We start from the raw sequence: 27,724 nt of genomic DNA, 5'->3' as shown, positions 1-27,724 counted from the left end.
TGCCCAGAATTCAAGCAGAGAAACAGGTCTCAAGAGAAACTGACAAGACACTGCAGGCAAACACAGCAATCAGTGGCAAAAATTAAGGGGTCAGGAACCGGATAAAGAGCTGACTTCAGTTTGTTGAAGTTAAACACTGGTGCTCCTTCAATAAAGAACGAGACCGGGTATTTGGCAGGAATTTATGCGACACTGTGAGTGTATAGCTCACTCAACAGACATCAATTGTACGGAGAGACAGATTCTCTAACCAAAGGGATCACAACTTTTACTTTCTATCGATGTGCTCGCGGCTCAAACTCTTTCAGAAAATTTTAATTATAAGTCAACTTCACAATTCCTTCTAACTGAATGAAAGCTCCAAAAATGCAGGCTTCGCTTTATGATTGATTAGTTTGTCGGCAGTCGTCGGGCTGCAGAAGCCTATGGAAAACTAATTATTAGATCATCTGATATCGACCTGATAGAAAAAGTCAAGTCTTTCACAAAAAAAGATTTGGGGACTCAGTCGACATCGCTGCAACGCCAAATCGCTACACGGCGCGAAAACCTTTCTGCAGGGGATATTTCAAACAGACACGGAATCAAACGTTCAGCATTGAACCCCCCCCCCCCAAAGCTTCAATAGATCAAATAGACGCGAAGTTCGTTGTAGTGAAAGATTATCATCACGTAGATAAGGAAACTCCTATTCGAACATTACCGGAAATAATTTCAAACGACAAAGATGCGTTCTCTGATGGGGACACCAAGAGCAAAGCGGATGCTAGAAGAAAATCTCACAATTCCTTCTAACTGAATGAAAGCTCTAAATATGCAGGCTTTGCTTTAAGATTGATTAGTATGTTGGAACAGTCGTCGGGCTGCAGAAGCCTATGGAAAACTAACTATTAGATCATCTGATATCGACCTGATAGAAAAAGTCAAGTCTATCAAAAAAGATTGGGCGACTCAGTCGACATTGCTGCAACGCAAAGTTCGTCGTAATGTCAGATTATCATCACGTAGATATGGAAACTCCCATTCGAACATTACCGGAAATGATTTAAAACGACGAGGATGCGTTCTCTTATAAGGACACCACGAGCAGAGCTGATGCTAGAGGAAAACCTGGGTGGAAAAATTGGAGGAATTGAAACGCTACATAACCGAAAAAGCAAAGTCTAAAGTGAATTTATCCAATTTCGAAGGAAAATTTGTTCTCCAATTTCACAGCGAACAAGATGAGTATGGCAAAAAACCACTGAGTTAAAATATTTTTAAAACCAATCTTTTTAACGTCTAGGTTTGGCACACATCGATCGAGCCATGTAAGCGTAAGCACGATTGACGTTAGGGTGAGCACGTTCGATATTGCTGTATGTCCACCAGCTAAACTTCCGAGAGAAGATTGAGACAATAATTGAAATGCAAAAGCTCAAAACAGAAAGCGCACAACAACGCATAACCAAGCCAAAGCTTCAACCAAGGTCACTGCTTCCGAACCATATCCGATTAGTTCTAACAAAATTTGAAATCGAAAGTCAGTATGCTAAAGCTGCTCCACGAGGCAAAACGTATCCAGCAACTCAATGGCGTCTAGAAGACTTTAATTGGACATCAGCGAGTGCTAAAACTACCCAATTCATTACAAAAATTAGTCAACAACGGTTATTGCAGCTTACATAAAGGACGTGAACAGTCGAATGCCTGGACTAAAGTGTATATTGAAAGATGTTTATTGACAAAAACTCTAAGTGGACTCCACGAAGAAAAAAGCAAAGAACCTATTCAGACAAACAAGTACTGAACAGCGAAAATGCTGATGTACCGATATCACTTTTCACAGAATTGGAACCAATCGAAGGAAATCATGAGAAAAAAGATTGTATAATGGAAAGTTTATCACGAGGACCGAAGGTATTTACCCGTTGACCGCGGATGCTCTACTTCTGAAAGAGCACCAGAGACAAAGCTTTTTAAAAAGTGGAAAACTTGATTAACAACTTGGATAATTAAAAATTCATGCATCGTATTGCTATGGGACGCGCTACGGAAGGCAATGCACTTATCGATCCTTTATGTCGTTGATATCCACGTCCATATTTGCATAGAATCATGAAGATTTGTCCAGAATTCAAGCAGAGAAACAGGTCTCAACAGGAACTGACAAGACACTGCAGGCAAAGCAATAAGTGGCAAAAATTAAGGAGTCAAGAACCGGATAAAAAGATCACTTCAGTTTGTTGAATTATCCCACTGGTGCTCCTTCAATAGAGAAGGAGACAGAGGCTATTTGGCTGGAACATACGCGGCACTGGGTGTATGGCTGACCCAAGTGGCATTCCACTGTACGAAGAGATAGATTCTCCAACAAAAAGGAACACAACTTTACCTTCAATCGATGTGCTCGTGGCTCGAACTCTTTCGGAAGATTCTAATTATACGTCAACCTCACAATTCCTTCTAACTGAGTGAAAGCTCCAAATATGCAGGCTTCGCTTTAAGATTGATTAGTTTGTTGGAACAGTCGTCGGGCTGCAGAAGCCTATTGAAAACTAACTACTAGATCATCTGATATCGACCTGATAGAAAAAGTCAAGTCTTTCTCAAAAAAAGATTCGGCGACTCAGTCGACATTGCTGCAACGCCAAATCGTTACAACACGGGCAAATCTTTTTGCAGGGTATTTTTCTTCAAACAGATACGGAATCAAACGTTCAGCATTGAACCCCCAAGCTTCAAGATATCAATTAGACGCGAAGTTCGTTGTAGTGAAAGATTATCATCACGTAGATATGGAAACTCCCATTCGAACATTACCGGAAATGATTTCAAACGACAATGATGCGTTCTCTGTTGGGGACACCATGAGCAAAGCGGATGCTAGAGGAAAATCTCACAATACCTTCTAACCGAATGAAAGCTCCAAAAATGTGGGCTAGAAAAAGTCAAGTCTTTCTCAAAAAAAGATTCGGCGACTCAGTCGACATTGCTGCAACGCCAAATCGTTACAACACGGGCAAAACTTTTTGCAGGGTATTTTTCTTCAAACAGATACGGAATGAAACGTTCAGCATTGAACCTCCGCACGCTTCATTAGACGCGATGTTTGGTGTAGTGGACGATTACTACTACCTAGATGTGGAAACTCCCATTTGAACACTACGGGAAATGATTTCAAACGACAATGATGCGTTCTCTGATGGGGACACCACGAGGAAAGCGGATGCTAGAGGAAAATCTCACAATTCCTTCTAACTGGATGAAAGCTCCAAAAATGCGGGCTTTGCTTTAAGACTGACTAGTTTGTTGGAACAGTCGTCGGGCTGCAGAAGCCTATGGAAAACAAACTATTAGATCATCTGATATCGACCTGATAGAAAAATTCAAGTCTTTCTCAAAAACGATTTGGCGACTCAGTCGACATTGCTGCAACGCCAAATCGTTACACCACGCGAAAATTTTTCTGCAGGGGATATTTCCTCAAACAGACACGGAATCAAACGTTCAGCATTGAACCCCCCAAGCTTCAATAGATCAAATAGACGCGAAGTTCGTTGTAGTGAAAGATTATCATCACGTAGATATGGAAACTCCCATTCGAACATTACCGGAAATGACTTCAAACGACAATGATGCGTTCTCTGATGGGGACAACACCAGCAAAGCGGATGCTAGAGGAAAATCTGGGTGAAAAAAATTGAGTAACAGCACGTTACGCAACCGAGGTAGCATTGTCGAAAATGAGTTTATCCAATCTCGAAGCAAAAATTACTCGATTTTCAAAGACATCTTGATGACTTTAACACAAGCAAGAAAAAGCCTCTGCGTTACAATATTCTGAAAATCACCCTTCTTAACATCTATGTTTGGCACACATCGATTGGGCCATGTAGGTGCAAGCACTTCACGGTTTACCATCTAAACTTCCGAGAAGAGGCGAGAGAGTAATTGCAATTCAAAGGCTCCCAACAGCAAGCGCAGCACAAAGCAGCACCACAGCCCAGCTTCAACCAATGCAACTGCTTCCAAACCAAATCCTATACAAACGATTGAAGTCGAAAATCAGTCTGGAAAAGATGCTCCACGGGACAAAATCAGAAGATCTCCAATACAAAAAATTAGCAAGGAACCTATCAGGACAATCAAATAGTGAAGGAAAATGCTGAGGTACTGAATTGACTTTCACTGTTCCATGAATTGGAACCAGATGACGGAAATCAAGAGATGACATATTGTATAATGGACCGCAAATCAAGGGCCCCGAGAGTATTTATCCCTTGACCGGTGATCCTTTGCTTCTTCTGAAGAGGACCAGCGACCAAAAGCTCTTTAGAAACTGGGAGAACCTGATTAAACATAACCGACTAAACGTCGGAAGAATTGCTCTCGAACGACTAGTGGGAGCTCTATCCAATTGCAGCCTGCTTCGGTCGGTGGGGGGGGAGGAGGGAGGGAGGGGGAGCCTAAATGGGACTCAGAAGTTCAATAGTGGGCTTCAAATAACCACATTAGAGGTTAACACACCACTATTAAGATTTCAAGTGAAAAATGGCACCACTTTTGGCGGACATTTCATCCGACTTATAGTATTAAATTGCCACCAATTGAGTTCAGCTGCTTGAAATTGTGATTGAAAGAGACTTTTAGATCACGTAAAACGCAAAAAAACAAGGGCGTAAAAGTCAATCGAAAAGTCAAAATTGTCAAGCGAACATTTTGCATAAAAAAGGCAAACACGCTTACAAAAATTGCTATGAACTTCGTTCAAGAGCAATTAAAAACTTAGATGTTCATCATTTCATGGCGTGACAGGTTGTATAAATGGACTGCTAATCAAGAGCCTCGAAGGTATTTATCCCTTGACCGGGGATTCTGTGCTTCTTCTGAAAGAGGACCAGCGACCAAAAGCTTTTTAGAAAGTGGGAGAAATTGATTAAGTTTAAAATGTACCATCTTATGCGCTGTAGTGATAGTGGATGTTAATCAAGGCGTTCCATTTATCCATCCATCCATCATGTCGTTGCTATTTACGTCGAAATTTGTGAAGGACACCAAATATTTGTCGAATTTTCAAGCAGCGAAACAGGTCTCAAAAGAAGAGCTCACAAAACACTGAAGGCCAACGACACACTCATAGGAGTCAATAACTAAATAAAGAGATCACTTCAGGTTTTTTTTAATTGTTACCACTGGTGATCCTTCTATGAAGAACGAGACAGAGGCTAATTGACAGGAACATATGGAGCACTGTGATTGTATAGCTGACCCAAGTAACTTCCCACTGTACGTAGAAAATTCTCTTGCGAAAGAGGACACAGCTTTACCTATCTGTCGATGTGCTCGTGGCTCAACTTCATTCGAAGGTTTCTATTTACACGTCAATCTCACAAATCCTTCTAACTCCGTGAAAACTTTAAATATGCAGTATTCGATTTTAGATGGGCCATTTCGTTGGAACACTCATTGGGCTGCAGAAGCCTATGGCACACCAATTATTATATCATCTGATATTGACATGAAAGAAAATGTCAAGACTTCCTCAAAAAAGATTCGGTGACTCCATCGACATTGCCACAACGCCAAATTGTTACGAGGGCGAGCTTTTTGGCGCCGAAAACTTGTTCAGACATGGAACCAAACGTTCAGCATTGCTCCCCCCAACCTTCAATAGATCAAATAGACGCAAAGTTCGTTGTAGTGAAACAGTATCATCACGTAGATATGGATACTCTCTGATGAGGACACCACGAGCCGATCTGATGCCAGAAGAATACTTGAGCGAAGCAATAGGACGAATTGGCGCGTTATCTAACCGTGGAAGCAAAGTCCCAAATGAGTTAGTTTACCCAAAATGGAATCATAAATTGTTCGCGATTTTCACAGCGATCTTGATGAGTCTGACGAAAATCAGAAAACATCTGCGTTACAATATTTCAAAAAACAATCTTTTTAACATCTAGGTTCGGGACATCGATTGCGCCATGTAGGTGCAAGCATTTCACGGTGCTTTATGTCCACCGGCTTCCCAGCTCAACTTCCGAGAAGAGGCAAGACAATAATTGCAATTCAAAAGCTCCCAACAGAAAACACAGAAAAAAGCAGCACCACAGCCTAGCTTGAAATTGAAAGTCAGTCTGGCAAAGCTGCTCCACGGGGCGCAATTAGAATGTTTCCAACAACTCAATGGCGTCTCGAAGACTTCAAGTGGACATCAGAGTGCGAAAAATCACCTTGTTTACCATTAAAGCTAGTCAATAATAGTTATTGCAGCTTACATGAAGGACGTAAACAGTCGAATGTCAAGACTGAAGTGGAAATTGAAAGATGTTTTTAAACAAACACTCCGAATAAGCTCTACGAAAAAATTAGCAAATAACCTATCAGAACAATCAAGTAGTGAACGAAAATGCTCAGGTTCTGATTTCACTTTGCACAGAATTGGAATCAGCTGACGCAAATCAAGAGGTAACAGATTGTATAAAAGAACCGCTAATCTAGAACCCCCAAAGGTATTTATCCTTTGACCGGGGATTTTGTGCTTCTTCTGAAAAAGGACCAGCGACCAAAAGCTTTTTAGAAACTGGGAGAACTTGATTAACTTTAAAATGTACCATCTTGTGCGCCGTTATGATAGTGGGTGTGTTACCGAAGGCAATCCACTTATCCATCCATCATGTTGCTATCCATGTCGATATTTGTGAAGGACGCTGAAGATTTGTCAAAAAATCAAGCAGAGAAACAGGTCTCAAAAAGAGAGCTGACAAGACACTGGAGGCGAGAGAAGCAATCAGCGGCGAAACTTAGTGGAGTCAATAACAGAACAGAGATCACTTCAGGTTGTTTCAGTTGTTCCCACTGGTGCCCCTTTAATACAGAATGGGACAGAAGCTATTGTGCTGAAACATGTGGCACTGTGAGTGTAAAGCTGACCCAAGTTACATCCCAATTCACATAGAAGCATATTCTCTTACAAGAAGGAACACAACTTTACCTATATATCGATATGCTCAGGGCTCAAACTCATTCGGAAGTTTCTAGTTACTCATCAACCTCACAACTCCTATCTCAAGGAAAGCTATAAATATACAGGCTTCGATCTCAGACTGATTAGCTTCCTGACACTCTTATCGGGCTTCAGAAGACTGGCAAACCAACTATCATACCATCTGATATGGACCTGGTTAGGCGACTCCGTCGACATTACGGCAACAAAAAACTGTTAAAAGGACGAGGTTCTTGGCGCTAAATACTTCTTCAAACAGACACGAACCAAACGTTCTGCATTAAACACCTGCAAGCCTCAATAGAAGAAATAGACGATAATTGCATTGAAGACAAGAACTACGTGATGAAACAGAAAATAAAATAAAACATGAAACAAGTTATGAAACACAAAACCAGACAAGTTGTTAAAGAAAATATGAAAAAGGATAGGAAACTAAACATAAAACAAAGCGAGAAGCTAATTATGAAACGATTTAAAAGTAATGTTTTGCATAAAAAGAAAAAAAAACAGCAATTTCTTTCCATGAAGTTCTAGAGTTCAGAAAAAGTACAAAGTTTTGAGATGAATTTGATGCCAAAGCAGGTTTTCTGTTTTCAAAGTGATATGGCAAAGGCAGATCCTCCCAATTTTATTCTAAGATATTTTGCTGTTCCACGAGTCATTGATTGTACGAATTTGATTTAGTTTTTAAGACAATACCGTTCGCTCCAAATGGCCCATGACTGGAATCAGTCATCAGTCATAAGGCCATCGTTCTCAACAAAGAATACAATTTCTTCTTTCCCTGAGAAACCTCGGAAATACTTGAACATGAAGCCCGCTTAGTTCCTGGGTATTTTTGAGCTTTTTGAGTCGATTTTCATGTTATTTCAACTTTTGTTTCATTACTGGCTTCAATTTTCGTTTCTTGTTTTGTTTCATAACTTGTTTCATGTTTTCTTTCGAAACTTTTCAAATTTGCCATACTTGTTTTAATTTTAACAAAGCGGAGAAAAAATTGTTTCACACCTGTTATCATATTTTGTTAATGTTGTTACAACCGAGGCCAGGGGAGAGTCGTCGCGATTTTAGGGAAAGAAAGGGCGAAAAGCGAGAGAAAGGGAGAAAATTTGAACGCTTATCAATGGAAAATAATTTTTAGGCTGCTTAAACACACGCACACCCTTATCAATGGAAATCCCGTAATGACTTTTATCGTCATCGGAAAAAGGGTTTTGAAATGCAAAAAACCTGGTTAAATCAAGCCATTTTAGCGTTTAAAATGTCAAAAAAATATTACGCTGAAAAGAAAACCCGACAAATCTTCAATTTTCTCTCCGGTCGAGCTAATCGATTTTGATGGATACACAGTCAAAATTATTTTGCGCGCTCATTTAAACAGTTTCCGACGGTTACTTTTAGCCGAAAGAAGCAAAATCTGAAGAAGATTGAATAACAGAGCTAGAGACAATTTACCTTAGTTTTTAAGATGTGAAGCAGCCCGCCCGAATCGGATCTTGTGCTGCTCATGGAAAGGTGAAAACTAAAAACGCCATCACGAATGGAAAAACTATCACTGTTGATATAAAAATAGCGATAGGTACGCTCTATCATAAATCGCACACAATTTCCAGGCCAAAAAAAGTTAATCGGAGTTCCCTCAAAAAAAGTTCCCTCACAAAAATGGACGTTTCCGAGAGAAAAGATGGAGGGAAACAATTGACTCCCGGAACCATCAGAGCTAAGTCATATTAAGCGATCAAAAAAAGCTCGTTACCAGCTTACACCTTTGATGGTAACCGCCGAAAGCACGGCATATTGGATACCCAGGCAACCAAAGTTTTTTTGTAAAACGCCTTTTCCTGTGGCCGTCATTCAGAACTCGGAAACAGCTCTTTAACTGTGGTCGACGCCCGAAATCGTTGACCAGTTAAGGAATCTACAACAAAGTGCAAACAGTGTTGGACTTAAAATCCGCCTATTACCTTGCCTGTGAGTATCTGGAGTGCACAGTTTAAGGGAACGTTCCAAACCTGGGATCACAGGGTTTTGCTTGCGTGTTCACCTATCAATTTGATTGTGACAAATCAGTTGTAGCTCTTGTGAGCCAAAATGTTGATAATTATGCGGCTTCAGTTATGAAGAAGATTGAAGACAACGAAGAACATCAGTCACTCAATGCACACGTGAGGTACTGTTATAAGTTAGCTTAGCGGATAGAGTTGTAATAGTGTTGCGAGTACACTATCTCAAAATTATATTGGAATCGCGAAGCGAATACGAAATTTAGTGAGCGTGGCTAAAATTACTTATTGGAATTGCGGAGCAAATCCAAGCTAGACTTTGACGTGCGTAAAGTAGAAGCGTTTGCAGAGCAACTTGAATTCAGAATGATAAACGAGATTATGTTTACTTATAATAAAATACTGTGAACAAATTATGAAATAATTTAGTAGACTAGCGGGAATATATTTATACGTGAATAATAAAAAGTCATAACCTTAGTTATGATATATTTTTGATTTTTTATACAAAATAGAGGATAGATTGATAATTAAGTACACATACAAATTTCGATATATATATATATATATATATATATATATATATATATATATATATATATATATATATATAGGTAATCATATGTATCACATTTCCCCCGTGACAAAAAATTGAAATATATTTATAATTTTAAAATGAAGCAACACCAAGAATCAATAAGTTAAAACATAACTCAAAATAGTTTGGAGAGACGTCGCAAATGCTCAATTTAACTGACAATAAGAGTAAACTTGTATATATGCAAAGCATATGTGAAGAATTATTGAAATGAGAAATAAGAGTGAAAATTACAGCACATTGAATTGGAAAATCCGAATAAAGTTGGATTTTCAGAGCAGATACATTGTAAAATGAAAATATGTAAATGAACAAGTTGAGAAGCATAAATTAAATTGCACATACGAATATGAGTGGATTCGCAGAGCGAGTACATGAATTAAATTAAAATTGGAATAGAACAACAAATTGAATAAATTAAATTTGGTATACGCATTGAAAATTGGAAATACAGAGCAAATACATAATTGAATAATGAAATTGTAGTTTGTTTCAGTTTTCAAAGTTTGAATTCATTATATTTCATTTTCTGCATCCCACACCGACATTTCCCGTTCTTGCTCATACTCATAATATCTAATTCCGGGATCAGATGGTGAAACTTGCCCCAATTGTAATTGAGGTCGAGGTGGTGACGGGATTCTTGACTGTTCAGCGTCTTGAATAAGGGCTACTACCGAATTTTCTGGTTTTGAGGCTTTCTTGTCTTTCTTATTTTTTCGCTTCTTTGGTTTAGCTGAACTTGACGAGGCCAAAGAACTTGTTGGGGATATATCCGCATCAGTGAATCCATAAAATTGAGGTCGGTTGCACTTGCGGCCTTTTGTTTGATCGTCCTGTGCGGGGTGTATAATTGATGATTGTGGGGCTTGTGGAGCGGGTACAGGTGGAGCCGGTACAATCGAAATCATTGGTTGATCTGGAGCTGGCACATTCTCGTGAAATTCATCGGAGATGACATTATGGCGTCTTTTGAGCTGTGGCTTTGTTGGTTTTCGTACCATCAGCGCACGCGATACATTTGAGTTTACTGACGAAACTACCGATGTAGTATCTCGTTGACGGTGCCTGATTTTTATCTCGCCCCTCTTTTGCTTTTTAAGGTCATTGTTGTGTTTTGCAATTTTAGATTCCGTTGTTTTCTCGTAAGGAGCAGGGCGTCGTTGGGCATATACCCACAAATTTGTGGATCTTTCAGCTTTTGACCCAAATTTGGCTAGATCACTATCTCGAACCTTTACTGGTGATCTGCCAGGCTCGTTGATGATCGTTGTCGTGGGTGACGACTTCGTAACGAAAGATCCAGGCTTGAGTACTTCATACAGGCCTGCCAACTGTCTTTTTGCTCGTTTTTTGTTTGGGAGTTTTCGTGCCAGCTTGACTTTAAGGGACTGTTCCTTTCTCGGTATGGGATCCGTAATTTGCGGGTGTGTTATAAAGCGAGACTCTTTGTTGTCCGATTCCCGGTAGCGTTGACCTGCGTCTAAAGATGCCTGACACATCTTCTGTTCGATTTCGGTATCGCTTCTGTTAACACTGAGCCACCCAGCCTCATCCAGAAAGTCTTCCACAGGAACCGTTTCAGCATCTAAATAGTGATTAACAATTTTTTCATAAGTTAGATTTAAACTTGATGGAAGTGTGCTAATATTCCTTAAAGGAGTATTTGCAGGGCGGCCGAAATGAGCTTCAAAGGGTTTTATCTTTGTTGTTTTCTGTTTAGTTAGTCGTAAATCAGAAACTATTTGTTTAATCGCTTTAGATGTTGAAAACGTATCTTTACTTTCAGCTTTCATACAGGATAAACGTCTTTTAATTGTTTGTATCATTCGCTCTACCAATCCAATAGCTCTATGATCCCCAACCGGAGCGTCGAGAATGTTAATATTATTTTCATTACAGTAATTCGTAATTGTTTACCTAAAAGACAAGTTGCTTGGTCTAAACTTATTGTTCGCGGGATTCCGTGAGTATATGCGTAATCGCGAAGGAATTTCACTACATTTACTCCATTAGCATTGTCAAATATTCTAACCGTCGGATACTTGGAATAACCATTAATACATGTTAAGAAATAAATATCTTTATCTTTATCGTTAATTATCGGACCCCCAAAATCAATCTGTATTTCTTCGTTTGGCTCTTGACAAGCTTTGTGTGGATGCCATTTAGATTTTGGTATGATAGGTTTTAAATTCTTACCAATCTCTGTACATGGGGCGCAATCGGATGTTTTTGCTAAAATTTCCCTATGCATATAGGGCCACCATGCATATTGAGAGAGAGAGAGAGAGAGAGAGAGAGAGAGAGATCATCCCCCAACTAACAGGGTGCGTCATATAGATGGATTCGAGCACCGCCTCCTTAATGGAATTCGGGATGGCCACACGTTGATCTACACACAGACACCCAGATTTTACGCGCAGATCCTTCCAAAAGGAGTGGATGTATGTGCTCACTTCTTTGCAACGGGCCTCATCATCCTGTATGACACAGTCGCGGATCTCTTTCAACACCGCGTCCTTACTAGTGAGGACCGCCAGGAAAGATTTAGTGAAGAGCTGGTTGAGATTATTCTCAAAGATCTCCTCCCGGGATAGCTCGATGTCGTATTCCTCGGGTGATGATGATGCTGGAGCGTTACTGGGCCCGGCACTTGTAGCTGAAATGGGGGTAGATTGGGTACGGAATGTCACTCTCGGGGTTTGTGGTGAAGTGGGTGGATTACTTTGTGATGCCTCATTTGCTGACATTCTGATATGGAGTATTTGCTGTTTTGAATTAGCTATTAAATGACAATTAGAATTTTGCGACTGGATTCGCGATGCGAGTGTAGTGTCAGATTTGAGCAAGTGATTTGCGTGGCAATTAAAGCGAGAAATGAATTTTCGATTGTAATTATTTGCTTGGGCTTGAGTAGTGAATGAATTATTTGAGGCATTTGAATTATGCGTGCTACTTTTAGCAGGTTTGCAAGAGTGGACGCGCGTCTTGTTTACTTGTAATTTGTATTTATTGTTTATGTGCCGCTTAAGGAAAGGAATTTTATTTGAGTGACTAAATAAAGATGTAATTGCGTCGCGAATACGGGAAATTGTTGCTACCATAAATTCCTCATCATATTGAGTGACGCTTTTTGCTTTGGTTGGCGCGAAATATAATCAACTAAACCCATTCTAGTGCCAGGAATATGCTCGATATTAAAATCGAAAGGTAACAGGCGATCGATCCATCGGGTTAATCTACTATTATAAGATTTATTGGAACGGTGAGATTTTAAGACTGAAAGAAGTGCTCTGTGATCTGTCAAGACAGTAAAATTCTTCCCAAAGAGATAATATTTAAAATATGCAATAGCCCAAACCACCCCAAGCAATTCCAGTTCATTTATACTATAACGTTCTTCATTGATATTAAGAAATCGAGATGCAAAAGCTACCGTTTTCCACCCTTCACAATCCAATTGCTCAAGTGCAGCGCCTAAACCTTGACGAGATGCGTCGCATTTGATTCGCGTTTCCAGTGTCGGGTTAAAATGAGTGTTTTCTGTAGCATTCGCAATAACGGTTTTGATATGCTCGAAATGTGTTTGATGATTTTCATTCCAAATAAATTTTTCGTTCTTCTTTAATAACGGCCGAAGAGGATGACATATTTTGGCAAGATTAGGAATAAACTTACTTAAGTGATGGACACTACCCAAGGATGACCGTAATTGTTTCAGTGTTTTTGGAGCTTTGATTTCCGCAATTGCTGCTGTTTTAGATTCCATGGGTTTAACACCACTTTGTGAAAATGTGCAACCAAGCCAATTTATCTGATGTTTTGCGAAGTGACATTTGCTTAAGTTAATTCTGAAATTATCAGCCTCAAGTTTTCTCAAACAATCGTAAACGTATTTGAGGTGCGATTCCTTACTACCTTTGCTAACTACAATTATGTCGTCAAGAAAACAATGTGTTAGACAAACCAACCAATGTGTAATCCATCGCCTTTTGAAACTCCGCTGCCATATCTGTAAGACCATAAAATCCCGTTTTAAAACGATACGTACCTGTTGCGTCACCACAAATGATATTGAAATTACAATGACGTGCGGTATCCGGATGCAAGCTTAATTGACTATATGCTTACTTTAAGTCGATCGTTGAGAAATAAATTTTTTCGCACTGATTAGAGTCATTAATGTGCTGTGAAATCGAATCGATAAGGCTGTCTATGTTTGGCATTTGGTATTTATTTTCATGTATTGATTTGTTTAAAATTTTTGAATCGAGAGCTAACTTTACAGATTTGTCCTTCTCGACTGTAATTACGATAGGGGAAATAAAATTTTTATCGGAACATTCTTGTAAGTTTTCTTTTTCAATTCGTCAGATACTTTGTCCAACAGATTTATAGGAACGCGACGGCCTTTTTGGTGTAATGGGGTGTAATTTTTATGAAATTTTGAACGAACAATATGTACTTTGGACTTACCGATTCTGGAGATTAAATCAGGAAAATCAGTTGCAATTTGTTTCTTGATTGGACAGTAATCTTGTTCTACCTGGTTAATTGTCGCTTGATTATCTGACTGTTGGATTGAGAGTCCGAGTACAGGAAACAAATCTCTACCTAACAGTGGGCGGTGGCCATCCGTCACGACTTGAATTTCTATTGGATTCGCGTACCAATTGTTACTTTGAATTGAAGTTTGAAGAATGCCTAGCGTATGAATAGGTTCGTTGGAGAAAGTTTTCAATTGTTTGGGATTCGCCTCGCGTATCCACTTTGAATTTGAGTCTTGGGAAACAATTGAAGTTGCCAATGATTCGTTTACTATTGTGCATACGCTGCCCGAATCCACCAAAACATTCGTTGCTGTATTTCCGATCGTTACGGGGAGATTGATTGCCTCCACTGAAGTTGTGAATTCCGTCGAAGATACTGCAGCCACGCAATTATCTTCATCTGATGAATAATTTGATTCCAAGTCAGGATCAAAATCAATCGAAATTTGGTTAACGTCTTCAGCTTGATCATCTTTTTCGACATTATTAACCCGTGGCCTAGGTTTTGGGTACGAATTAGGGTTTTTTGGTTTCCGACAGACTTTTGCGAAATGATTTTCAATACCGCAATTATTGCATTTCTTTCCTCGAGCGGGACATCTATTGCGATGCTCAGGAGTCCAGTTCATTCCACAGAAATGACAAGTTGTGGGCTTTTTCCGTGCCGTAGTGTTCATGGTAGAAAAAGGAGTAGCATTTGCGATGCGCATCCGCTGCACTTGATTGACGGTTGAATTGAGTTCATTCTTATTTGCATTCATTTTGAGCTGGTTGAGGGTACCCATTTCGATGTTAATTGCTATTGCCAATGCTTTGTCAGGTTTTACCGTTTCTTTTAGAAGTTCTTTTTGGATATCTTCATTCTGCATGTTTGCGATAAAAACATCTCTAATGATCGTATCCCCTTTTTCTCCTAAATCGCAATTTTCCGAAAGTTCTTTGAGATGACCATAAAATTTCTCAATTGACTCTCCCTTTTGCTGTTTTTGTGTAAGAAAGAGATATCGATCGAAGGTGATGTTGTCAATTCGGACGAAAGTTGTGTTCAAGACATCCCAAAGATTTCTTGTTGAAATTTCATCCAGATCAACAGTCGAGTTTTTTGAATTGAATATTCTCCGCCCTTCTGTTCCCAGACTCAAGTACATCAACGACGATGCTTTTCGATCGCAGAGTTTCCACGGTTTGTCTCCGCATAGTATGCCTACCGCTATAATGCGTTGACAATTATTTTTCCATGCTGTTTTTGCCTGTTCATTACGGGTGCGTCGATCTCATTCCGATTGTGCTGTCGGATTTTCAACTGCGTCCTCATAGGCTGGTTCAAGAGGTAGAATTACGTTTTCGGTGGGATCGGCTAATAGTAGATCCACTTCAATTCCTTCACGAGCAAGGATTGCAAGTTTGAGCTGTGTCCTCCAATGTTCCCATCGAAGTGGAGGCTCAAGGGTTGCCTTTTCCCAGAAAGGCTGTATTCCGAGTGGAGATTTGCCACTGTCCTTTAGTGCTGACTACGCCATGTTATAAGTTAGCTTAGCGGATAGAGTTGTAATAGTGTTGCGAGTACACTATCTCGAAATTATATTGGAATCGCGAAGCGAATACGAAATTTAGTGAGCGTGGCTAAATTTACTTATTGGAATTGCGGAGCAAATCCAAGCTAGACCGTGACACGTGCGTAAAGTAGAAGCGTTTGCAGAGCAACTTGAATTCAGAATGATAAACGAGATTATGATTACTTATAATAAAATACTGTGAAAAAATTATGAAATAATTTAGTAGACTAGCGGGAATATATTTATACGTGAATAATAAAAAGTCATAACCTTAGTTATGATATATTTATGATTTTTTATATAAAATAGAGGATAGATTGATAATTAAGTACACATACAAATTTCGATTATATATATATATATATATATATATAAATTTATATATATATATATATATATATATATATATATATATATATATATAGGTAATCATATGTATCACAGTTACCTTGGAGGAAACTAGTCAAATCAAAGTTTTAAAAGAAAACTTCAATTGGACATCAGACAGTGCAAAATACCACACCGGTTACCATGCTGGCAAGTAGAGGAAACTTATTGGCAACTTAAAAGAATAACTTATACAATCAAATGCTTGGACCGAAGATTAAATTGCCTGATGCTTATGGACTAATACTCAAAATGGACACTCAAAAAGCTCATAGAATGCCAAAAGCTACGCAGGCGTCAAGTTCAGGTAACTCCGAGGTTCCTCATTTTGAGGATCTATTGGGGAAAAATTTCAGGATCTACCGCTGCAGCGCAATAACTTGAAAACGCACATGTTATGGCATCAAATTCTAAGCTTATTCGGAAACTTAAATCAATTTTTTAGTTTCCATGAGCTCTAAAATTTTATGGAAAGAGATTGCTTTGTTTTCTCTTTTTGTTCGAGCGATGCATTACTTTTAACTCAGGATTTGTTTTATTATTTGTTTTATGTTGTGCTTCAATAATTCTTTCGTAATTGATTTAAAGCTATGTTTCATGTTTTGTTTCATAATTGTTTCATGTTATAATTCATAACTTATTTAATATTTTGTTTCAAATTTTCCATCTTTTGTGCCATATGAACCAAGCAGAGAAAATTAGAATATTTCATGTCCGTTGCAATTTTCATGTATAAACTAAAGCCACTTTCTTTTCGCTCCTCTCTTCAATATTGATCAGCATCCAAAATTACTCAAAAAATTTTCCCGCGTTTCATTTCCTTCAAAATTCACTCAAGAAAGTTATTTAAAAGGATACTTCTCCAATATTCCTCTTCGAGTAGTAACAAAAAACTGAAGAACCACTACGCGTCTTCAAATTGCAAAAAGGAGAGCACCTAAAAAATAGCCATTGAGTGGCTGGCGGCGGTTACAAAACGCCGAAGACCCCAAAAGACGAACAGAGTTACGATAACTTTTCTTCTGTAAGATGCGTAAACAAAATGTGAAAAAATGACTGAAAACAAGCCGGCCTCGCAAATTTATCCTCCGTTTTGAAAAAATGTTGGAACAGCAAGATTCAACTGATGTCCTTATAAAAACTGTTCATCACTACAATCGCAATCAAAACGCATGAAAGTCGTTTACGATACTATAATTATAACCAAAAATAAATTCTTTTTAACTGAAAAAGGACATAACTGTCTTCCCAATGCAGGACAGATGAACAAATGCTGATAGCCACAGCCTTTTCGGATATTCGAAGCTCTTTCTATCATTCCCAAGATACCACATCATCTTAGCTTAAGATAAATTGGGGCTTCTCCCATTATAGCCTCTAATATGGTATACGTTAAATTGGGGCTATACGTTATATGACAAGCTTGGGGGGGCATATAATGGGAAAGGACTAATCTGTTGGCTGTAACTGGAAACAGCCACAGACACTATATGATGCACGTTTTTAGTTTTTAATATCAGACGCGTCAAGACTACAAGCCGAGAAAATTCAAGTTTATAAACAAAAATATTAATGCCGAAACCGTCCAAATGTAACTTTAGAAGAATCGTTATGATCAATTTAAGAATCATTCAAAGTTTTTTTCTCGTTTTATTGCAGCGAGGGTGCAAAAACTCCCAGAATCAGTGGGATTTGAAACTGCGCTGTCGCAAAACGAAGTGGTTTCTGAGAGCTAACTAATCATACTTGTTATTAAGAGCTGTGGCTTAAAAAGACCGCTCCATTCTTCTTTTAATTTAATTCTTCGTAAATAGTTCTCAAATTGAAATTTATCACTTGGTTATTTCGTCTCGAGTCTTAAAATGAGACATGCACGTTCAGCAGTATGTGTTATATTAGTTTATGTATAAGACGATAGTATGTATAATGAATGCAAACACAAAATTACGTATACACCTACGGGACGTGTTGTGTTATAATGTAGTCTTTTCATTTATACTAAGCCCTCAATTGGAATACTAGCTTGTAAACGACAAAAAAGAGTAAGGTTCGACCACTACAAACAACAGCACATGTAATTGTAGGTTTACAAAGGCAAATTCTAAATTTTCAAACAAATACCCGATAAATTAATTTTTTGAGCTTATTGTAACACTTTCTGTTCTATTTTTGTATAGACGTGCTAGCTTCGGCAGCACATATAATAAAATTGGAACGATACAGAGAAGATTAGCATGGCCCCTGCGCAAAGGCCGGGGGATAATCTTCGCGGTTTTGGGGGGAAGAAAGGGGGAAAAGGCAAACGAAAGAAAGGGAGGGGGAGAATTTAATGCCGCTTGATTAATAAACAGCGCTAAGCTCGAACTGAAAAGTATTAATGACGTCATGCGGCATTACGTAATATAGTTTCGATTCGCACAAGCGTTGAACATAAAACTCGACAATCAAAGTTAACTTTTAGGCTACTTAAACTCATAAAAATGGTATCAATTGAAAGCTCGTAATGCGCTTTATCTCTTAATGGGAAAAGGGGCTTTGAATGGCGACAAAATTATGGCTAAATCATGTCATTTCGGCGGTAAAATTTGTCAAAATGAAACATTACGCTGAAAATCAAACCAGATAAATCTACAGTTTTCGTTCCGGTCGAGCTTCATGACTTTAAGTGAATAAAAGCCAAAATCACTTTGCGGGCTTATCTAAACGATATCAGACGGTTATTTTCAGCCAAAAATGCCGAAAGATGCAAAATCCAAGGAAGCTTGGATAATAGAGCTAAGGAAAATCGCACAGGGCAGTCAGTTTGCGAGAGAAGCTCCCCGAATTGGATCTTGGGCTGCACAGGAAGTCGTTAACATTAAAAAATGCGCCATCACAAATGGAAATAGCAACACTATTGACATGAAAGCGGCAATATGTACGTGTAGTTATCATCCGCAGAAGATTTCAAAGCTGGAAATTGTTGTCAGAATGCCAAGCACCAATCCTATCTCGAGCAATGGGGCCACCAATTTGACCCAAGCTACCGAAAAGGACATTTCAGAGAGATTGCCGAAAGGATGGAGAGAAACAATTGACCCCCTTGACCACACTTGGATTGCTAGGTCGATGTTCACTGATCAGAAAAAGCTCGTCACCAGCCTACACCTGTGGTGGTACCCTCCGCAGGCACGGCATGTTGGATACCCTAGCATCGAAAGCTACTTTGGAAAACGCCTTTTCCTGTGGGCACCATACAGAATGTGGAAATTCCTCTTCAAATGTGTTCGATGCCCAAAGTCGTTGACCAGTAAAGGAATCTACAACAGAGTCAGAACAGTGCTGGACTTGAAATCAGCCTATTATCTTGCCTGTGAGTATCTGGAGTGCACAGACTGTAATGGAACGTTCCAAACATGGGATCATAGGTTGATATCACAGATGGCTTCACATGTTGCTGCACGCTTTCCTTGCGTTTTGACATACAAATTTACTTGCGATAAATCAGTTGTAGTCCTTATTAGGAGCCGAACAGTTGGCAATTCTGCTGCTTCAGTTATGAAGAAGATCGAAGAAAATCATGAAGATGAGTCGCTCAATGCTCATGTGCGGTACCTTGGTGACTACGAGTCATATCGTACTGGTAAAAGAAGACTTCAATTGGACATCAGACCGTGCGAAACACCACCCCAGGTTCCCATGCTAGCTAGTCGACAATGGTTATTGGCAACTTACGTGAAGGACGTATATCATCGAATGCCGGTACTCAAGAATAAATTGACTGATGTTTATGGACAAATTATCAAAATGGACTCCACAAAGAAATTGGCAAAGAAACTATCGGGACAATCCAGCAAATCGGCAGCTTGGGTAACAAATGTGGGTAACGAACATGGTCAGGTATTGATCTCAGTTTTTACAGAATCGGAATCAGTTGACGGACTTCAAGAGATGGCAGATGGTCTAATGGACCGTTATGAGCGCAACCATCAGGAACCCCCAAAGCTTTTATACGTTGACCGGGGATGTTGCGCTTCTTCCGAAGCAGGACCAGCGATCAAAAAGCTCTTCAGTAAGTGGGAGAATTTAATTATAAAGTTAGATATTTATCATTTCATGCGTCGTATCGCCAGTGGATGCACTACGGAAAGCCATGCACTCTATCCAGCCTTCATGTCGTTGCTATCCACATGTATATTCGTATGGGATCCTGAAGATTTGGCAAAATTATTTAAAGCTAAAACGGAGGAATTGGCAAGGAGTGGTCATATAGATATGTCAAATTTTCAAGTAGAGAAGCAGGTCTCAAAATAAGAGCTCGCAAGACACTGCAGACGAACGACGCAATCAGCGCAGGATATTAAGACATCAATAACCGAACTAATTGATCACTTCAAGTTGGCGAAAGATTCCAAAGGTGCTTCTCTATTAAAGAAGGAAATACAGGCTATTTGGCAGGAACAGATGCGGCACTGTGAGTGCATAGCTGACCCAAGTGACATCCCACTGTACCGAGAGACAGGGTCTCTTACAAAAGGAAATACAACCTTACCTGTCTATCGATGTGCTCGTGGCTCAAACTCATTAGAAAGTTTCCATTTACACGTCAACCTGATGATTCCTTCTAACTCAATGAATGCTGTCAATATGCAGGCTTTGCTTTTAGATGGGTTAGTTCGTTGGAACAGTGATCGGGCTGCAGAAGACTTTGGCAAACCAACTATTAGGTCATCGGATATTGATCTAGTTGAAAAGGTCAAAGGTCTTTCTCAAAAAGTATTCGGCGCTTCTGTCGACATTGCCGCAACCCCAAATTGTTATACAGGCGAGCTTTTCGGCGTTGAATATTTGTTCAAACAGACGCTTAATCAGACCTTCAGCGTTGAATACCTGCAAGCTTCGATGGAGGAAATAGACGAAAAATGCGGTGAAGTGAACGACTATCATCACGTAGATAATGAAACTCTGAGCGAAAAATTGTTCTTGATTTTTACAACGATCTAGACGAGTTCGACAAAAAACCTCTCTGTTACGCTATTTCAAAAAACAGAAATTTTTCAACGTCTAAGTTTGGCACACACCGATCGGGCCACGTAGGTGTGGAGCACGTTCGGAGGTGCTTCATGTCCGCTGGCTTTCCGGCCCAATTTCCATCGAAGTCTAGAGTTACTGAGGCAATGTTCGAGATTCTGATGAACAGATATCCCATACCTTTGCAACAGGGAACAACGCCAGGTAGCCGTAAATTTGTATCTCGGTACAAACTTATGATTAATGACTATGCATCAATACGTCACCGGGTTTTGAACACTTCAGCGTTTGACGGAAAATTAAGTCTGATCAATGTAAACCTGCGAACAGTACAATTGTGGATGAAAGATAGGGATCGACGAGACGAGGTCAAGACACTAATTGCAACCCAAAAACTACCTGCAGAATGCGCACCAGAAAGCAGCACCACGGCCCAGCTTCCACCAATGCCTACGGCTTCCGAACCAATTCCGAACAATCCTATGAAAACAATCGAAATCGAATATCAGTCGGGTAAAGCTGCTCCACGAGGTACAAGTAACATGTCGCGAACAACTCAGTGGCGTCTCAAAAAAGCTATGCAGGCTTCATGTTCGAGTAATTGTGAGAATCCTCAGAGAAAGAAGAAACTGTATTCTTGTGCGGATTGCGATGGTCTTACGACTGATCCCGGACATGGACAAATCAGGGGCAAACGGTATTGTCCAAAAAAACTTGATCAAATTCCATACAACCAATGGCTCGCAGAACAGCGAAAAATCCTAGAGGAAAAAAAGTTGGCTAAGGCAGCTCAAAACTCCAAAGAAGACTCTGAAAAGACCATCCCCACTGAAAAAGACAACTTTGAGGACCTACCTTTGCCAGATCACTTTGAGAATACACAAGATTTGATGGCATCAATTTCTACTCAAAATTTAGTTGAAAACTTAGATCAAGTTTTTAATTTTTCCGAACTCTAGAACTCTATGGAAAGAGATTGCCTTGTTTCTTTCTTTTTGGACTGTTTTGACTCTTGACTTCGTTTTGTTTTATGTTTTGTTTCATAATTTGCTTCATGTTTTGTTTCAAAATTTGTTTCATATTTTGTTTCATAACTTGTTTCATGTTTTGTTTCATAACTTGTTTCAAGTTTACAATTACTGTTTCATATAAACAAAGCGGAGAAATTAAAAATGTTTCATATCTGTTTCATTTTTTCATGTTGTTTCAACCGAGATGAAACATAACTGTTAGGCCGGGGGATAATCTTCGCGGTTTTGGGGGGAAAAAAGGGGGAAAAAGCAAACGAAAGAAAGGGAGGGGGAGAATTTAATGCCGCTTGATTAATAAACAGCGCTATGCTCGAACTGAGAAGTATTAATGACGTCATGTGGCATTACGTAATATAGTTTCGATTCGCACAAGCGTTGAACATGAAACTCCAGAATGAAAGTTAACTTTTAGGCTACTTAAACTCATAAAAATGGTATCAATTGAAAGCTCGTAATGCGCTTTATCTCTTAATGGGAAAGGGGGCTTTGAATGGCGACAAAATTATGGCTAAGTCATGTCATTTCGGCGGTAAAATTGTCAAAATGAAACATTACGCTGAAAATCAAACCAGATAAATCTACAGTTTTCGTTCCGGTCGAGCTTCATGACTTTAAGTGAATAAAAGAAAAAAATCACTTTGCGGGCTTATCTAAACGATATCAGACGGTTATTTTCAGCCAAAAATGCCGGAAGATGCAAAATCCAAGGAAGCTTGGATAATAGAGCTAAGGAAAATCGCACAGGGCAGTCAGTTTGCGAGAGGAGAAGCTCCCCGAATTGGATCTTGGGCTGCACAGGAAGTCGTTAACATTAAAAAAAGCGCCATCACAAATGGAAATAGCAACACTATTGACATGAAAGCGGCAATATGTACGTGTAGTTATCATCCGCAGAAGATTTCAAAGCCAGAAATTGTTGTCAGAATGCCAAGCACCAATCCTATCTCGAGCAATGGGGCCACCAATTTGACCCAAGCTACCGAAAAGGACATTTCAGAGAGATTGCCGAAAGGATGGAGAGAAACAATTGACCCCCTTGACCACACTTGGATTGCTAGGTCGATGTTCACTGATCAGAAAAAGCTCGTCACCAGCCAACACCTGTGGTGGTACCCTCCGCAGGCACGGCATGTTGGATACCCTAGCATCGAAAGCTACTTTGGAAAACGCCTTTTCCTGTGAGCACCATACAGAATGTGGAAATTCCTCTTCAAATGTGTTCGATGCCCAAAGTCGTTGACCAGTAAAGGAATCTACAACAGAGTCAGAACTGTGCTGGACTTGAAATCAGCCTATCATCTTGCCTGTGAGTATCTGGAGTGCACAGACTGTAATGGAACGTTCTAAACATGGGATCATAGGTTGATATCACAGATGGCTTCACATGTTGCTGCACGCTTTCCTTGCGTTTTGACATACAAATTTGCTGGCGATAAATCAGTTGTAGTCCTTATGAGGAGCCGAACAGTTGGTAATTCTGCTGCTTCAGTTATGAAGAAGATCGAAGAAAATCATGAAGATGAGTCGCTCAATGCTCATGTGCGGTACCTTGGTGACTACGAGTCATATCGTACTGGTAAAAGAAGACTTCAATTGGACATCAGACCGTGCCAAACACCACCCCCGGTTCCCACGCTAGCTAGTCGACAATGGGTATTGGCAACTTACGTGAAGGACGTATATCATCGAATGCCGGTACTCAAGAATAAATTGACTGATGTTTATGGACAAATTATCAAAATGGACTCCACAAAGAAATTGGCAAAGAAACTATCGGGACAATCCAGCAAATCGGCAGCTTGGGTAACAAATGTGGGTAACGAACATGGTCAGGTATTGATCTCAGTTTTTACAGAATCGGAATCAGTTGACGGACTTCAAGAGATGGCAGATGGTCTAATGGACCGTTATGAGCGCAACCATCAGGAACCCCCAAAGCTTTTATACGTTGACCGGGGATGTTGCGCTTCTTCCGAAGCAGGACCAGCGATCAAAAAGCTCTTCAGTAAGTGGGAGAATTTAATTATAAAGTTAGATATTTATCATTTCATGCGTCGTATCGCCAGTGGATGCACTACGGAAAGCCATCCACTCTATCCAGCCTTCATGTCGTTGCTATCCACATGTATATTCGTATGGGATCCTGAAGATTTGGCAAAATTATTTAAAGCTAAAACAGAGGAAGTGGCAAGGAGTGGTCATATAGATATGTCAAATTTTCAAGTAGAGAAGCAGGTCTCAAAAGAAGAGCTCGCAAGACACTGCAGACGAACGACGCAATCAGCGCAGGATATTAAGACATCAATAACCGAACTAATTGATCACTTCAAGTTGGCGAACGATTCCACCGGTGCTTCTCTATTAAAGAAGGAAATACAGGCTATTTGGCAGGAACAGATGCGGCACTGTGAGTGCATAGCTGACCCAAGTGACATCCCACTGTACCGAGAGACAGGGTCTCTTACGAAAGGAAATACAACCTTACCTGTCTATCGATGTGCTCGTGGCTCAAACTCATTAGAAAGTTTCCATTTACACGTCAACCTGATGATTCCTTCTAACTCAATGAATGCTGTCAATATGCAGGCTTTGCTTTCAGATGGGTTAGTTCGTTGGAACAGTGATCGGGCTGCAGAAGCCTTTGGCAAACCAACTATTAGGTCGTCGGATATTGATCTAGTTGAAAAGGTCAAAGGTCATTCTCAAAAAGTATTCGGCGCTTCTGTCGACATTGCCGCAACCCCAAATTGTTATACAGGAGAGCTTTTCGGCGTTGAATATTTGTTCAAACAGACGCTTAATCAGACCTTCAGCGTTGAATACCTGCAAGCTTCGATGGAGGAAATAGACGAAAAATGCGGTGAAGTGAACGACTATCATCACGTAGATACTGAAACTCTGAGCGTTTATCCCATTCAACCATTGCCAGAGATGGTTCCAAACGACGATGATGTGTTCTCTGATGATGACTCCATGAGCAGAGCCGATGCTAGAGGTATACCTGGGTGGGAAAAAGTTGAGAAGTTGGCACGTTATTTAACCGAAGTAGCAAGGAACAAATTGAGTTTATCCGATTTCGAAGCAAAAATTGTTCTTGATTTTTACAACGATCTAGACGAGTTCGACAAAAAACCTCTCTGTTACGCTATTTCAAAAAACAAAAATTTTTCAGCGTCTAAGTTTGGCACACACCGATCGGGCCACGTAGGTGTGGAGCACGTTCGGAGGTGCTTCATGTCCGCTGGCTTTCCGGCCCAATTTCCATCGAAGTCTAGAGTTACTGAGGCAATGTTCGAGATTCTGATGAACAGATATCCCATACCTTTGCAACAGGGAACAACGCCAGGTAGCCGTAAATTTGTATCTCGGTGCAAACTTATGATTAATGACTATGCATCAATACGTCACCGGGTTTTGAACACTTCAGCGTTTGACGGAAAATTAAGTCTGATCAATGTAAACCTGCGAACAGTACAATTGTGGATGAAAGATAGGGATCGACGAGACGAGGTCAAGACACTAATTGCAACCCAAAAACTACCTGCAGAATGCGCACCAGAAAGCAGCACCACGGCCCAGCTTCCACCAATGCCTACGGCTTCCGAACCAATTCCGAACAATCCTATGAAAACAATCGAAATCGAAGATCAGTCGGGTAAAGCTGCTCCACGAGGTACAAGTAACATGTCGCGAACAACTCAGTGGCGTCTCAAAAAAGCTATGCAGGCTTCAAGTTCGAGTAATTGTGAGACTCCTCAGAGAAAGAAGAAACTGTATTCTTGTGCGGATTGCGATGGTCTTATGACTGATCCCGGACATGGACAATTCAGGGGCAAACGGTATTGTCCAAAAAAACTTGATCAAATTCCATACAACCAATGGCTCGCAGAACAGCGAAAAATCCTAGAGGAAAAAAGTTGGCCAAGGCAGCTCAAAACTCCAAAGAAGACTCCGAAAAGACCATCCCCACTGAAAAAGACAACTTTAAGGACCTACCTTTGCCAGATCACTTTGAGAATACACAAGATTTGGTGGCATCAATTTCTACTCAAAATTTAGTTGAAAACTTAGATCAAGTTTTTAATTTTTCCGAACTCTAGAACTCTATGGAAAGAGATTGCCTTGTTTCTTTCTTTTTGGACTGTTTTGACTCTTGATTTCGTTTTGTTTTATGTTTTGTTTCATAATTTGCTTCATGTTTTGTTTCAAAATTTGTTTCATATTTTGTTTCATAACTTGTTTCATGTTTTGTTTCATAACTTGTTTCAAGTTTACAATTACTGTTTCATATAAACAAAGCGGAGAAATTAAAAATGTTTCATATCTGTTTCATTTTTTCATGTTGTTTCAACCGAGATGAAACATAACTGTTAGGCCGGGAGGCCGGGGGATAATCTTCGCGGTTTTGGGGGGAAGAAAGGGGGAAAAGGCAAACGAAAGAAAGGGAGGGGGAGAATTTAATGCCGCTTGATTAATAAACAGCGCTAAGCTCGAACTGAGAAGTATTAATGACGTCATGCGGCATTACGTAATATAGTTTCGATTCGCACAAGCGTTGAACATAAAACTCGACAATGAAAGTTAACTTTTAGGCTACTTAAACTCATAAAAATGGTATCAATTGAAAGCTCGTAATGCGCTTTATCTCTTAATGGGAAAGGGGGCTTTGAATGGCGACAAAATTATGGCTAAATCATGTCATTTCGGCGGTAAAATTGTCAAAATGAAACATTACGCTGAAAATCAAACCAGATAAATCTACAGTTTTCGTTCCGGTCGAGCTTCATGACTAAGTTAATAAAAGCCAAAATCACTTTGCGGGCTCATCTAAACGATATCAGACGGATATATTCAGCCAAAAATGCCGAAAGATGCAAAATCCAAGGAAGCTTGGATAATAGAGCTAAGGAAAATCGCACAGGGCGGTCAGTTTGCGAGACGAGAAGCTCCCAGAATTGGATCTTGGGCTGCACAGGAAGTTGTTAACATTAAAAAATGCGCCATCACAAATGGAAATATCAACACTATTGACATGAAAGCGGCAATATGTACGTGTAGTTATCATCCGCAGAAGATTTCAAAGCCGGAAATTGTTGTCAGAATGCCAAGCACCAATCCTATCTCGAGCAATGGGGCCACCAATTTGACCCAAGCTACCGAAAAGGACATTTCAGAGAGATTGCCGAAAGGATGGAGAGAAACAATTGACCCCCTTGACCACACTTGGATTGCTAGGTCGATGTTCACTGATCAGAAAAAGCTCGTCACCAGCCTACGCCTGTGGTGGTACCCTCCGCAGGCACGGCATGTTGGATACCCTAGCATCGAAAGCTACTTTGGAAAACGCCTTTTCCTGTGGGCACCATACAGAATGTGGAAATTCCTCTTCAAATGTGTTCGATGCCCAAAGTCGTTGACCAGTAAAGGAATCTACAACAGAGTCAGAACAGTGCTGGACTTGAAATCAGCCTATTATCTTGCCTGTGAGTATCTGTAGTGCACAGACTATAATGGAACATTCCAAACATGGGATCATAGGTTGATATCACAGATGGCTTCACATGTTGCTGCACGCTTTCCTTGCGTTTTGACATA

General features: G+C 39.9%; 1 protein-coding gene and 1 non-coding gene across 2 annotated transcripts in view; one reads left to right on the top strand and one right to left on the bottom strand.

Moving 5' to 3' along the window:
- Positions 1–27,724, bottom strand: part of LOC142347930 (WD repeat-containing protein 35-like) — a 172,203-nt gene that overhangs the window by 43,902 nt on the left and 100,577 nt on the right. The window lies entirely within an intron of this gene.
- On the top strand, positions 18,268–18,364 carry LOC142348859 (U6 spliceosomal RNA). The gene has a single exon (XR_012760788.1). It is a non-coding gene; the product is annotated as a U6 spliceosomal RNA (small nuclear RNA).

Source organism: Convolutriloba macropyga, chromosome 10 (assembly GCF_964194025.1).
Source record: "Convolutriloba macropyga chromosome 10, txConMacr16.3, whole genome shotgun sequence".
NCBI lineage: Eukaryota > Metazoa > Xenacoelomorpha > Acoela > Convolutidae > Convolutriloba > Convolutriloba macropyga.
This window is presented reverse-complemented; position numbering and strand designations above follow the sequence as displayed.